Source organism: Theobroma cacao, chromosome 7 (genome assembly GCF_053813885.1).
Source record: "Theobroma cacao isolate CCN51 chromosome 7, ASM5381388v1, whole genome shotgun sequence".
Lineage (NCBI taxonomy): Eukaryota > Viridiplantae > Streptophyta > Magnoliopsida > Malvales > Malvaceae > Theobroma > Theobroma cacao.
Window position 1 is genome coordinate 8,183,219 of NC_142645.1, and position 11,201 is coordinate 8,194,419.

General features: G+C 34.0%; 1 pseudogene; it reads left to right on the forward strand.

The window, feature by feature from the left end:
- Positions 1-7,975: 7,975 nt before the first annotated feature.
- Positions 7,976-11,018, forward strand: LOC18594252 (uncharacterized; annotated as a pseudogene).
- The last annotated feature ends 183 nt before the right edge of the window (positions 11,019-11,201 follow it).

Here is an 11,201-nt window from a genome sequence, read left to right on the forward strand (position 1 = left end):
GTTGAAGATGGAATTTTACCCAAGATACGAAAAGTTATAATCTCGAGTTAATTTTCCAAAGGGAAGAACTTGATTTAAAACTCTACTAGTATGATGGGAGGGTTTTAATCTTAAGTCTCAATATTTTAACCCAAATAAATATTTTTTTTAAAATATTATTAAAAAGGAATATTAATAAAATGAAAAAAATATAAAATAGGAATGAAATAAAAAAGTGGAAATAATAATAATGAACATATGGTATAAATAATCATTAATATTGTAATTTATATCTCGCCACGCACCATCATGACACTAATTAAATGTCATATCATTTAGATATATTTTGTTTCCCGAAATAAGGCCTTGACGATGGGACTTATCGAGAAAGCTTAAGAATGCGAGTTTGTTTGAAAATTTTCCTAGGTGAAGGATATCTTCGGGTCCTACCAATATAATGGGAGGGCTTGAAGAATGTCCTTAAAAAAAGGCATTTACTCATACTAGGGTTTGCATTCATGAAAATATTATTTTCTTCGTAAATAATTACCCCAATGATGAGATTTTGTTGATAAGCTTGTGAAGGCGAGTTTTCTTAAGTAATTCCTTAGGTGGCGGATTCAAGAAATATTCTTAATAAAAGATTTTCATTTGACATTATCGAGATTTATGCCATGCATTTCATAATAGCATTATGAACACATCATACCCATAAAACCGAATAATAAACTTTAGGTCGTGAATGAAACTAAAAAATATTATAAAGAATAATCATTAAGAAAATATAAGAATAAAATTAAAAACTACGGCTAAAATAGGATAACATATGATTACATGGTACCGTTCATGGAGCAAGCGTCATGGGGATGCTAATCCTTCCTTATGTGTAATCGTACTCCCCAACCTAACTTTAAAATTCGCAGATTAGGTTTTTGTTCTTTAAACGGACTTAAAATCAATTTAGGACTTTGCCTAATAAAACAGATTTAATAAGTGACAAATTGCACTTAGATAAAAAAGATTGGTGGCGACTCCCAAAAATTTTCCATGTCGAGGTGGACAGATTCTTGGACCCGCACATAACAACAGGATCAAGATCAAGTTTATGTTGTTGATCCCTGAGTGAGGAAGCCAGTTTGCAACCAGTGAGACCACACTTTGCTAAAATGTCAAGAACATATTTATGTTGACTTAATGCAATGCCAGCTAAAGAATGTGCCACCTCAATATCCAAAAAGTATTTAAGTTTACCAAGATCCTTAATGTGAAAATTGGTATCCAAATATTGTGTTAGCTGAGAAATCTTAGCTAAATTACTCCCCGTGATAATCACGTCATCAACATAAATAAATATAGCTATAAAATATTCTCTATGGGTAAATGTAAATAATGAGTGATCAGATGGGGACTGAATAAAACCCACTGCAAGTAAAGATTGAATAAACTTTTGACACCAGTTGTTAGATGCTTGATGAAGTCTATAAAGAGACTTTTGAAGACGACAAACATGGTGGTCCCACTATTTGGCAAAGCCCTGTGGAATCTTCATGTAGATTTCTTGTAAACACCCCATTTTGTCTGAGTTGTCTATTGAATTTAAAATAATAAAATAATAAAATATAATAAAAATAAAAAAAAGAGATAAATATGAAAACTATAAGGATATGTGTGCACCAATATCAATCTTAGATGAATTGGGAAATTTGAAAAGAGATTAAGTTAGGTTGAATTAAAACTTAAGAAACCAATTAAAAAAGGAATAGAACACATTGGCTATAAATATACCCAAGCATCAGTGTCAAAAAACACATAAGGGAAAAGAGCACAAAGAGAAAAAAAGGGTTTAGTGAGAGAGAAAAAAGAGAAGAGGAGAGAAATAATTCTTGAGTTCTTGGGTTCTTGGGTTTCAATTTCTTTGAGATCTAGGAGAATCAATTTAGCTTCTATGGAAACTATTTTTATTAAAGGGAGAGATAAAAAAAAAAAAGTAGAAAGAGTGTCTTAGTTTCTTGAATAGGGTTTAGAGAAGTGCTCCTCATTCCTAACAATTCACGCTTGGCATCTAGATTTGTAGTTTGGTTTTCTTTTTGGATTTTTCAGCCCAATTAGGTAAGTTTTTTATATGATTTTAATTTTTTTTGAGACATTTAAAAGTTAGGAGTTCACATCATTTATATAAATTCTCCAATTATGAAAATTCAAGAATGCCAAAAGTGGCTTCTTGGGAATTTCTAGGTGAGAAAATTGTCCAAAATTATGCCATGAGTGTTTGGAAGTTTTGGAAAAATTTTCAATACCCAAGGATTTACATAAATATTTAAATAAAATAGAAAGGATAAAATTATAGAATTAAATAAATTAATTAATTAAAAAGGATAAAATTATAGAATCAAATAAATAAGTTCTCCAATGATAAAATCTCAAGAATGCCAAAAGTGGCTTCTTGGAAATTTCTAGGTGAGAACTTTCCAAAATTATGCCATGAGCCTTTGGAGGTTTTGGAAAATTTTTAATATCAAGAATTTTTATTTATTTCAAAAAAATAAGAAAAGGAAATAGAATTAAAATATTGAAATAGATTTTATTTGATAAGGTTTAAAGGACACATAATTGATAAGGTATCAATTAAATGGGCGTTGTGGGGTATTAATACATTCCTTTCACATAAGTGAACTTTTGAACCTCAAATCTGTTTTGTATACTAGAACCTATATTTTTAATAAACTTTGAGTCAAGCTTAGGACCTCATAGAAAATGTAGATTCACTAGGGTTGATCAATCACACCTAAATAAAAAAGATTGATGGCCACTCCTTTTTAAGTCAAATTGTTAAGTTTCTGGACTCACCACGTTATGACACTTCTTCTTCAAGATCGCCATGCAAAAAATGTTAAGTTTCTGGACTCACCACGTTATGACACTTCTTCTTCAAGATCGCCATGCAAAAAAGCGTTGTGGTCATCTAATTGATGGAGTTCCTAGTTACACACTGAAGTTACAGTAAGAAGGCAATGCATTATAACCAATTTGGTCACTAGGGAAAACGTCTCATGAAAATTTACTCCTTCAATTTGGGTGTATCCTTTAGCCACAAGTAATGTTTTATATCTCTGTACACTGCAGTCCAGGTTGAATTTGACCTTTTATATCCACTTAGAATCAATAGCACATTTTTTAGATGGTAATGGCATGAGGGTCCAAGTATGATTGGCTTCCAAAGTAGAGATTTCCTTGGCCATGGCATCCCTCCAATGAACTTGTTTTACTGCCTAAGAAAAAGATGTAGGCTCATTGACTGAAGAGATGGCCGTTAAGAAGGTAGTGTGAGTTTTAAAAAATTTGAAATAGGAAATATTGTGAGAGAGAGAGGAAATACCATCAAGTTGGTCGAAGGAGGGGAAGAGTGCTAAGTAGAGAAAAGCGGGACAAGGGATGGCAGCACAGTATAGATGTACCCAGAAAGATTCCTGGACACTTGTCTTGTGTATTTAGAAGTCACAACAGGAACCTTAATAGTGGGAATAACAAACTGCTCAATGTTGATGTGTGAAAAAGAATACTCCAAGGCTGGTGATGGCAGCCTAAAAAACTTTGGCACTCGATCTAGGTGCATCTGATCTTGAGACAAAGACGGCCCAAGGGGTAGAAGCCCAAGACACGCGCTTGTTGGCCGCTACACAAGATTAGGCGAGTTAGATCGCGACGTAGGGGAGGAAGGCCTACCGTGCGTTGATTCAAAAAAGTCACGTTCTGCCACGCTAGGCCGATCCAATAGGCATGCCACTAGTTTGAGCTGTAGCTCAATGAGCGCGTGGCTAACTGCTGGGTAGTCATGATTAACAGGGTTACGATTTGCTGACCCAAAATAAGTAGTGCAAGCTTGTAAATCAGTAGTGTTGTTGATTACATTGGGTACAATGCAATTGACCATCGCATTTCTCACCTCCATTCTCACCGTACTGATCAGTCTTCTGGTCGCCTCCTTGCCACGCCGATGAAGCTTTGGCCAATAAGGTTGTGGCCTAAATGGTAGGAGTTGAGCAGCAGCCACAACACACTACTTTTCTTCTTGGGCAGCCATGGCGTAAGGTCTCCCGAGTCCCGGTAATGGCTCAATGCTCAAGATTTGAGATCGAACCATCTTGTAAGCATCATCTAGTTTCACTAAGAAGTCAAAAAGCTTCTCCTCTCACACATCTCTTGCATCTTCTTTCCGGCACCACAAGTACACACAGGTACGAGTCTAATGCTCTGCAATTCACTTCACACACCTTTCAACTTGCCATAGTATATGGAGATGGCTGATTTTTCTTGCTGTAGTAATGCAATGGATCGCTTCAATTCATACACTCGAGGTGCAATTCCCTGAGTAAATCGTTCCTTTAAATCGAGCCATATTTCGTTCTCAATATTCGCATGGGCAGCACTTGTTTGTAACTCATTAAAAAGTGAGTTGATAAGCCATGGTTTTACCATCACATTGCATTGGATCCAAGATTGGAAATCTCTGAAATTGATATCAGGTTTAGCTATCGATCCATCCATGAATCCCTCCTTGTTTTTGGATTGGAGCGTAGTCAAAAAGTTACACCTCCAAGTGTAATAATAATCTCTAATTTCACTTAAATATTGTGTAACAAAGATCAAGACTAAATGATTATATGGATGCAAGTAGAACGGGGATTTGGTATCAATTGCGATGTTTTGTGCATTCACAATGGGCACCAAACCCTCCTAAACATAACTTAGTAGAATTGTCTTCCATGGTTGAAAAGAAAAGAGCTAGGTTAGGAACCAAAGGCTTTGATACCATGAAAATTGTGAATTGTATTCATGAAGTGTGTATTTTTGAATGGCAAATTTGCCTTTATTTAAATTACAAACAATCAAAATCCTAAAAGCAAGCTAGTCAACCCTACAAATAAGCTATGTAAAAGGAAAGTATCCTATAATGTATATAAAAATCAATTATGTGCAAATAAAATAAAAGATCCTAAATTATTTTTCCTTTAGCATAATGTTCTGCATTTAATTGGTATTTTCAGACAAATTAGACTCAATAGCAATATTTTGATAACTTATTATACGCCTTTTAGTGTAATTATCCCATTTATTGATTAATTAGGGACAACATGGGACACTAGGCATTAACCTCTTCAAGGGTCTTGCCTTCAAATAAGTTATAAATATTCTCATTGGTTCCAATCTCTCTAATCATGAAAAGAGCTTTTTTTATGTTTCTTAAAGCAATCTATCCAACAACAAAGAAAATACGACCATTACTATTGTTATATGGGTGCATTGGATGGATAGGATTATGGAAAAGACAACAGAATTAAAATTAATCTATATGATATTAAGTATTAACTTTAATGGATGATAGGATGACAAATAATCTATTTATATCTTAGAATAGGATATGATTCAGTTTAGCGGAAAGAGAAAGGATACCCTTATTTCTATGTTTTCAATTATACTCCTTAAGGGGATATCTTTTAAAAATTTGTATTTATATTTGCAAAATAATTTATTTCTATTAATTATTCACTTTAAGAGGAGCATATATAAAATGACAACTATAGGATGACTCATGTTTTTTAAAAATATAAGATAATTCAATCTTGTTGAAAATGGAAGGATTATTTTAATTCTATGATATATATATATATAGGAGTATATGGGTTGCATATCCTAATTACTTTTATCTCTTTTTTTTACCTCTACAAGGTTACATAATTCCTATAAAATTTTATTTTTAGTATTCAATGCATAGATACGGTTAACTTTAATCAATGAAAAGAAGAAAATCGTTCTCTAACTATACCAAACAAGATATATAGGACGAGAATTATCTTACTTTATATATTATTAATTTTACACACATGAAATACATGGCGAAATAAAATCATCTAATTTACCCACTTTCTTCTCTTGTTTTATTTTGTTTCTATATAAATACATTCATTTTATTTCTTATAACTAATCAATGAATTAATGTTCGTATAATTGTTTATGCATCAAAAAATATATTTAATTTTTGGGATATTCTTAGAAGAGGTAGTTAATCACCTTTGTCGTTTCGAAATGTCTCATTGAAATGCTTAGACATCTAGTCAAGTTGTTAAATAAATATTTATTCATTTTATCATGTTCAATTAAATCTTTATATTTTTATTTTAAGACAAATAAGCACTTATAATTAATCGTCGATTTAGTCAAAATATCATTTGGCATTGTATACTACATGACGTTGATGTGACATATTGACATGTTATAATAGATGATGAGGTGATTTGTTGATGTGGTATTATGACCTGATCGTGTGACATTTTTTTACTTTCTTCATCAATGCCATGTGGGTATAAAACGACAAGTGATATTTTAGACTAATAATAATTAATCAGTCATTAATCATAAAAACTTATTCGGCACAACATAAAAGTAAAAGAATTTGATTAAGCACAATATAAGAATAAAAAGTTATTTGAATTTTCCTAAATATTTTAGGAGTTTAATTTTGAAGTATCATACCAAAATTAATCTATCACCTATAATATCTTGATTTACCTCTAAACAAAATAATATTCTATTATGTACAATTAAATGTGCTCAAATATCTAATACAAAATTGAAATGATCATTTTCTATTTAGCGGTTAGGAAATTAGTATATCTTATTAATATTGACATCCTTATTTAACTTTAATTCTTTATTAGAGTAAATTGTTTTTAATAAAATTTAATTTAATTTAAAATTAATATAAGCGAATGCCAAGAGTCCTACTTAAACTAATGTAATAAAGTTAATTAAAATTAGTATAAACGAATGTCAGAATCCTACTTAAACTAATGTAATAAAATTAATTTAAAATTAATATAAACTGAATTAAAGTTAACTCCAACAAGGATACACTCAAGTATACCTATCAAAATAGGTCAGCCTAATTAAATAAGAGGTGGGTTGGGCTTAAAAATTTAGACCCATATTAGAACTGAACCTAAATGGGTCAACCCATCAAATTAGTGGGTTGGGGTGGGTTGGGGCGAGCCAGCCCTGTGGGTCAGAAAAAAATTAATAATTTTATATATTTAACTATATAAAATTAATAATTTAGTTACTAATAATATTACTTATGTTATATATTTTAATGTGTTTAATCTTTACTTATCAAATTAATAATTTTAATTTATGAATTAAATCACAAAATAATTTTATTAATAAAAAATTTATTAAGTAAAATTGTAAAAATATTTTTTTTTTTTAAATGGATTGATCCAACTCAACCCATGAATTAGTAAGAGGTGGACTAAGTTAAAGTTTTGATGATCCATATAAAAAATGTGTTGACCCGGTCCAACCCATATTTTCTTAACCCACAAAAGCTTGGGTTGGGCTGGACCGGGCCAGCACACAGTGACAGCTCTACACTCAAGGCGGTGAAGGAGGATTGAAACAACTTCACGAAGTCAACTATAAAAAAAGAAAAGGCCAGCCCTTTTAATATTCACAAGGACCATTCTATTACTCTTTCTTGCTGCTTTCTTTCTCTTGCTTGGTTTTCCAATGGCAAGAATGGAATGGACTCAGGGAACTCTAGCGATTACAAAGCAATTGTAATCTATCTTCAAGAAATTGGCCACAAAGCAATCTATCTTCCTTCAAACGATGTTTGGCTCTCAAGTGTTTAGATCTTAATCAAATAGCACAAGTAGGGTTTGATAAAAGTCATTGCATTGATTGTAGTCTTTTTTTTAATTTATTTATTTAAAAATGTATTTAAATATATAAAAGTTTTATTAATTAATGTCAAATTTTTAATTCTTTATAACAGCAAGGATACACCATCAAGACAACTTCACCAACTCAAACTATAAAAACACAAAAAGCCAGTCCTTGAAGGACTATTCTCTTACTCTTATTACTCCTTCTTATACAGAAAAAGCCATCCTTGAAGGACTATTCTATCACTCGCGAGTCGCGATTGCCTGGTTTTCGAATGGGGAGAATGCAAGGGACTCGGAGTTACCCAGCGAACCCTAGCGATTACCAGCTTCTTGAAGAAATCGGCCATGGCGCCACTGCTACTGTTTACAAAGCAATCTATCTTCCTTCAAAGGACGTCGTGGCTGTCAAGTGTTTGGATCTTGATCGCTGCACCGGTACTAATCTGGATGACGTACGTCGGGAAGCTCAAACACTGAGATTGATCGATCACCCTAATGTTCTTCGGGCATATTCTTCCTTCGTAGTTGACCGCAACCTTTGGGTAGTCATGCCGTTCATGTCGGAGGGTTCCTGCTTGCATCGCATGAAAACGGGTTATCCCGATGGATTCGAAGAGGCTGCTATCGCTTCCATTCTTAAGGAAACTCTTAAGGCTTTGGATTATCTTCATCGACAAGGACATATTCATCGGGATGTCAAGGCTGGGAACATACTGCTTGATAACAATGGAACAGTTAAGCTCGCTGACTTCGGTGTTTCAGCTTGCATGTTCGATTCAGGAGACAGACAACGTTCGAGAAATACCTTTGTGGGGACTCCTTGCTGGATGGCACCGGAGGTCATGCAGCCAGGAACTGGATATAACTCCAAGGCAGATATATGGTCGTTCGGCATAACAGCATTGGAGCTGGCCCATGGTCATGCACCTTTTTCCAATTATCCACCTATGAAGGTTCTCTTGATGACCATACAAAATGCTCCTCCACGACTTGATCAAGATTGTGATAGGAAGTTCTCCAAGTCTTTCAAAGATATGGTTGCGATGTGCCTGGTGAAAGATCACACAAAGAGGCCCACTGCAGAGAAATTATTGAAGCACTCGTTTTTCAAGCATGCAAAGCCTCCTGAGCTTTCTGTGAAGAAATTATTTGCTCCTTTGCAACCGCTGTCGAATCCTGCGAAACCCCTTCAGCTTAAAGATGCTGCACAACTCGCTCTGAAGAATATGCCTTCAGCAGAACAAGAAGCTATATCACGGAGTCAGTATCAAAGAGGAGTTAGCGCCTGGAATTTTGATATTGAGGATTTGAAAGCGCAAGCATCTCTGGTGCATGATGATGATGATATTCACGAGTGCAAAGATGATGATCGAAGCATGAAATCAAGCCTTGGTGATAAGACTGCAGCTTCCTGTATTAGTTCTTCTTCTATTGTACTTTCCAATGATCTATGTAAGAGCTGGGTCATAGTTAGTTAGTTAGCTGCTGTTTTCTGGGTGTTTCCCCAGCTTGTAAACATTTTCACAGAATTTTTCCTTTGGATGTTGAAATAAAAACTCAAATCTCAATTATCTCAAAAAATAAGGCTGCAGCTTACTATGAAAAATATGACTTATAAAACTTATAATTGCACATCATATACTGGTGTAGTACTAACAGAATGTGCCGTCTTTTTAGAATAAACAGGACAAATCTGGCAGAGATGCATCAAGAACCTTTGGTTCCAAAAACGGCGACCATAACCAGCGATGCAAAGGATACTTAAATACAGAAAATATAGCATCATGTTGACAATTCAAGGTCAAAAAAATGCTGCTGTGGTAGATGGTTGTCTTCTAGATGAATTGTCAGTATCAAGATATGTATACTAGGAGCTATAATTGGGGAGCCTCTCAAGATCCTTGCAGGTCCATGGTAAGAAAGGAGAATCAACACAGTAGGTTTTCATGTTTCGTATCTGACAAGAAGATCCTCAGGTTCTTGAGAATGACACTTGATGCAAACTGAAGCTGATGAAGACTATTAAAGGCCCCCAAAAATAGAGCACAATCAGTTCAGGGAAATAAAATATAAGGGCCATAAGAATGCAGAGTAGTGCCAGTAAGACTAAGCATTTAATAAAAATGGATGATATGTAAAGTAGCAGTGGTGGCAGGGAGTTCAGGATTGCAAATTTCAACTTTGCTTGGCTCATTATTTAATATAATGATCAAATTTTCACATCCATTTGTAATGCAGACAGTTTTGAGTAGACAGAGGATAAAGGTGCTTCTCAATGGCAAGCCTTGTTTGGATAGTTTCAACACCAATTTGACATTTGAACATCTCTTGAAAAAATTTGTTGCGCCATAAACCATACAAAAAGAAATGGCATCAACTCTTGATGATAGGCATTTCACTTAATGGTACCTATATGTGCATGCAAGTGTGTGCATGTGCAGATTCGCATGTCATCATTGTCTTTGCCCCTTGTGTCCTTTCCAAACCTCTATCCCATCTGGTTGTCTATTTTCCATCAAATTCTCATCAACTGCATATCATAAAGTATTTTATTACATTCTTCTTTTATGCACATTAACAGCATACATGTTAAGAACAGAATGATAAGATTTCTACCCATCTAACCATAGAAAAGGGAGCCGTAACCACACTAAGTTGGCTACACATTTTGACACTGGTTGAACCAAATCTGAAAATACAATAATAACCAATGTTAGTTACTAACACAAGAAAAGAAAAGAAAAGAATAAACACGAAAATGTAGCCTTTTGTTCTGATATTTTGCGATTGAATTCTTCAGAATGAAGAATAATTTTATAGGGTGTAAAATTTTATATCATGAACCAAGACTTGTAGCATTTGTTACTGACCAACTGTTGTGGGAGGCATAAATTTATTTACACAATCTTTATTTTGAGTTAATTTAATTAATAAAGATAAAAGTACTCAAATATTTAGCCGATGCTCTGTTGTTTTGTTACGTTAAAGCTCCAAAATGTTTCTTTAGGCCGAAGACTTGGTTATTAATTGTAGATTTCTTTCAGGTATCTGCACAAGTCACTCTTCCTGAAATCCTGATTACAAGCGTGATAGATATGAATTAACGGGGAAGTAGCTCACTACAATAGAAGCTCCTTGCCTTTGGATTGGGATTTGGTTTCAGTTTTCTCCGATGACGACTTCTTCATCATGCCGGCGACTTGTGCATCATCAGAAACCCGTGAGAACGCTTTGGGCAGAAAGCAACTCAACAAAGCTGAGACTGAGAAGAGAGCCATTGGGATGCGTGCCTTGAATGTTGATTTGTTGAATTAACTGATGTAGCTTTGCTAAGCTGAGTAAAAGCAGGAACGAAAGACTCAGTTGCAAATAGCTGAAGGGTAAAGTCTATTTACAAGGAAATAAAAAGTGGAAATTGATCAACTTTATGCATAAATAAATTTATAATAATCCAAAATCTAGCGAAAATAATGCCAATCAGGTTCTCTTTTTCTTTAT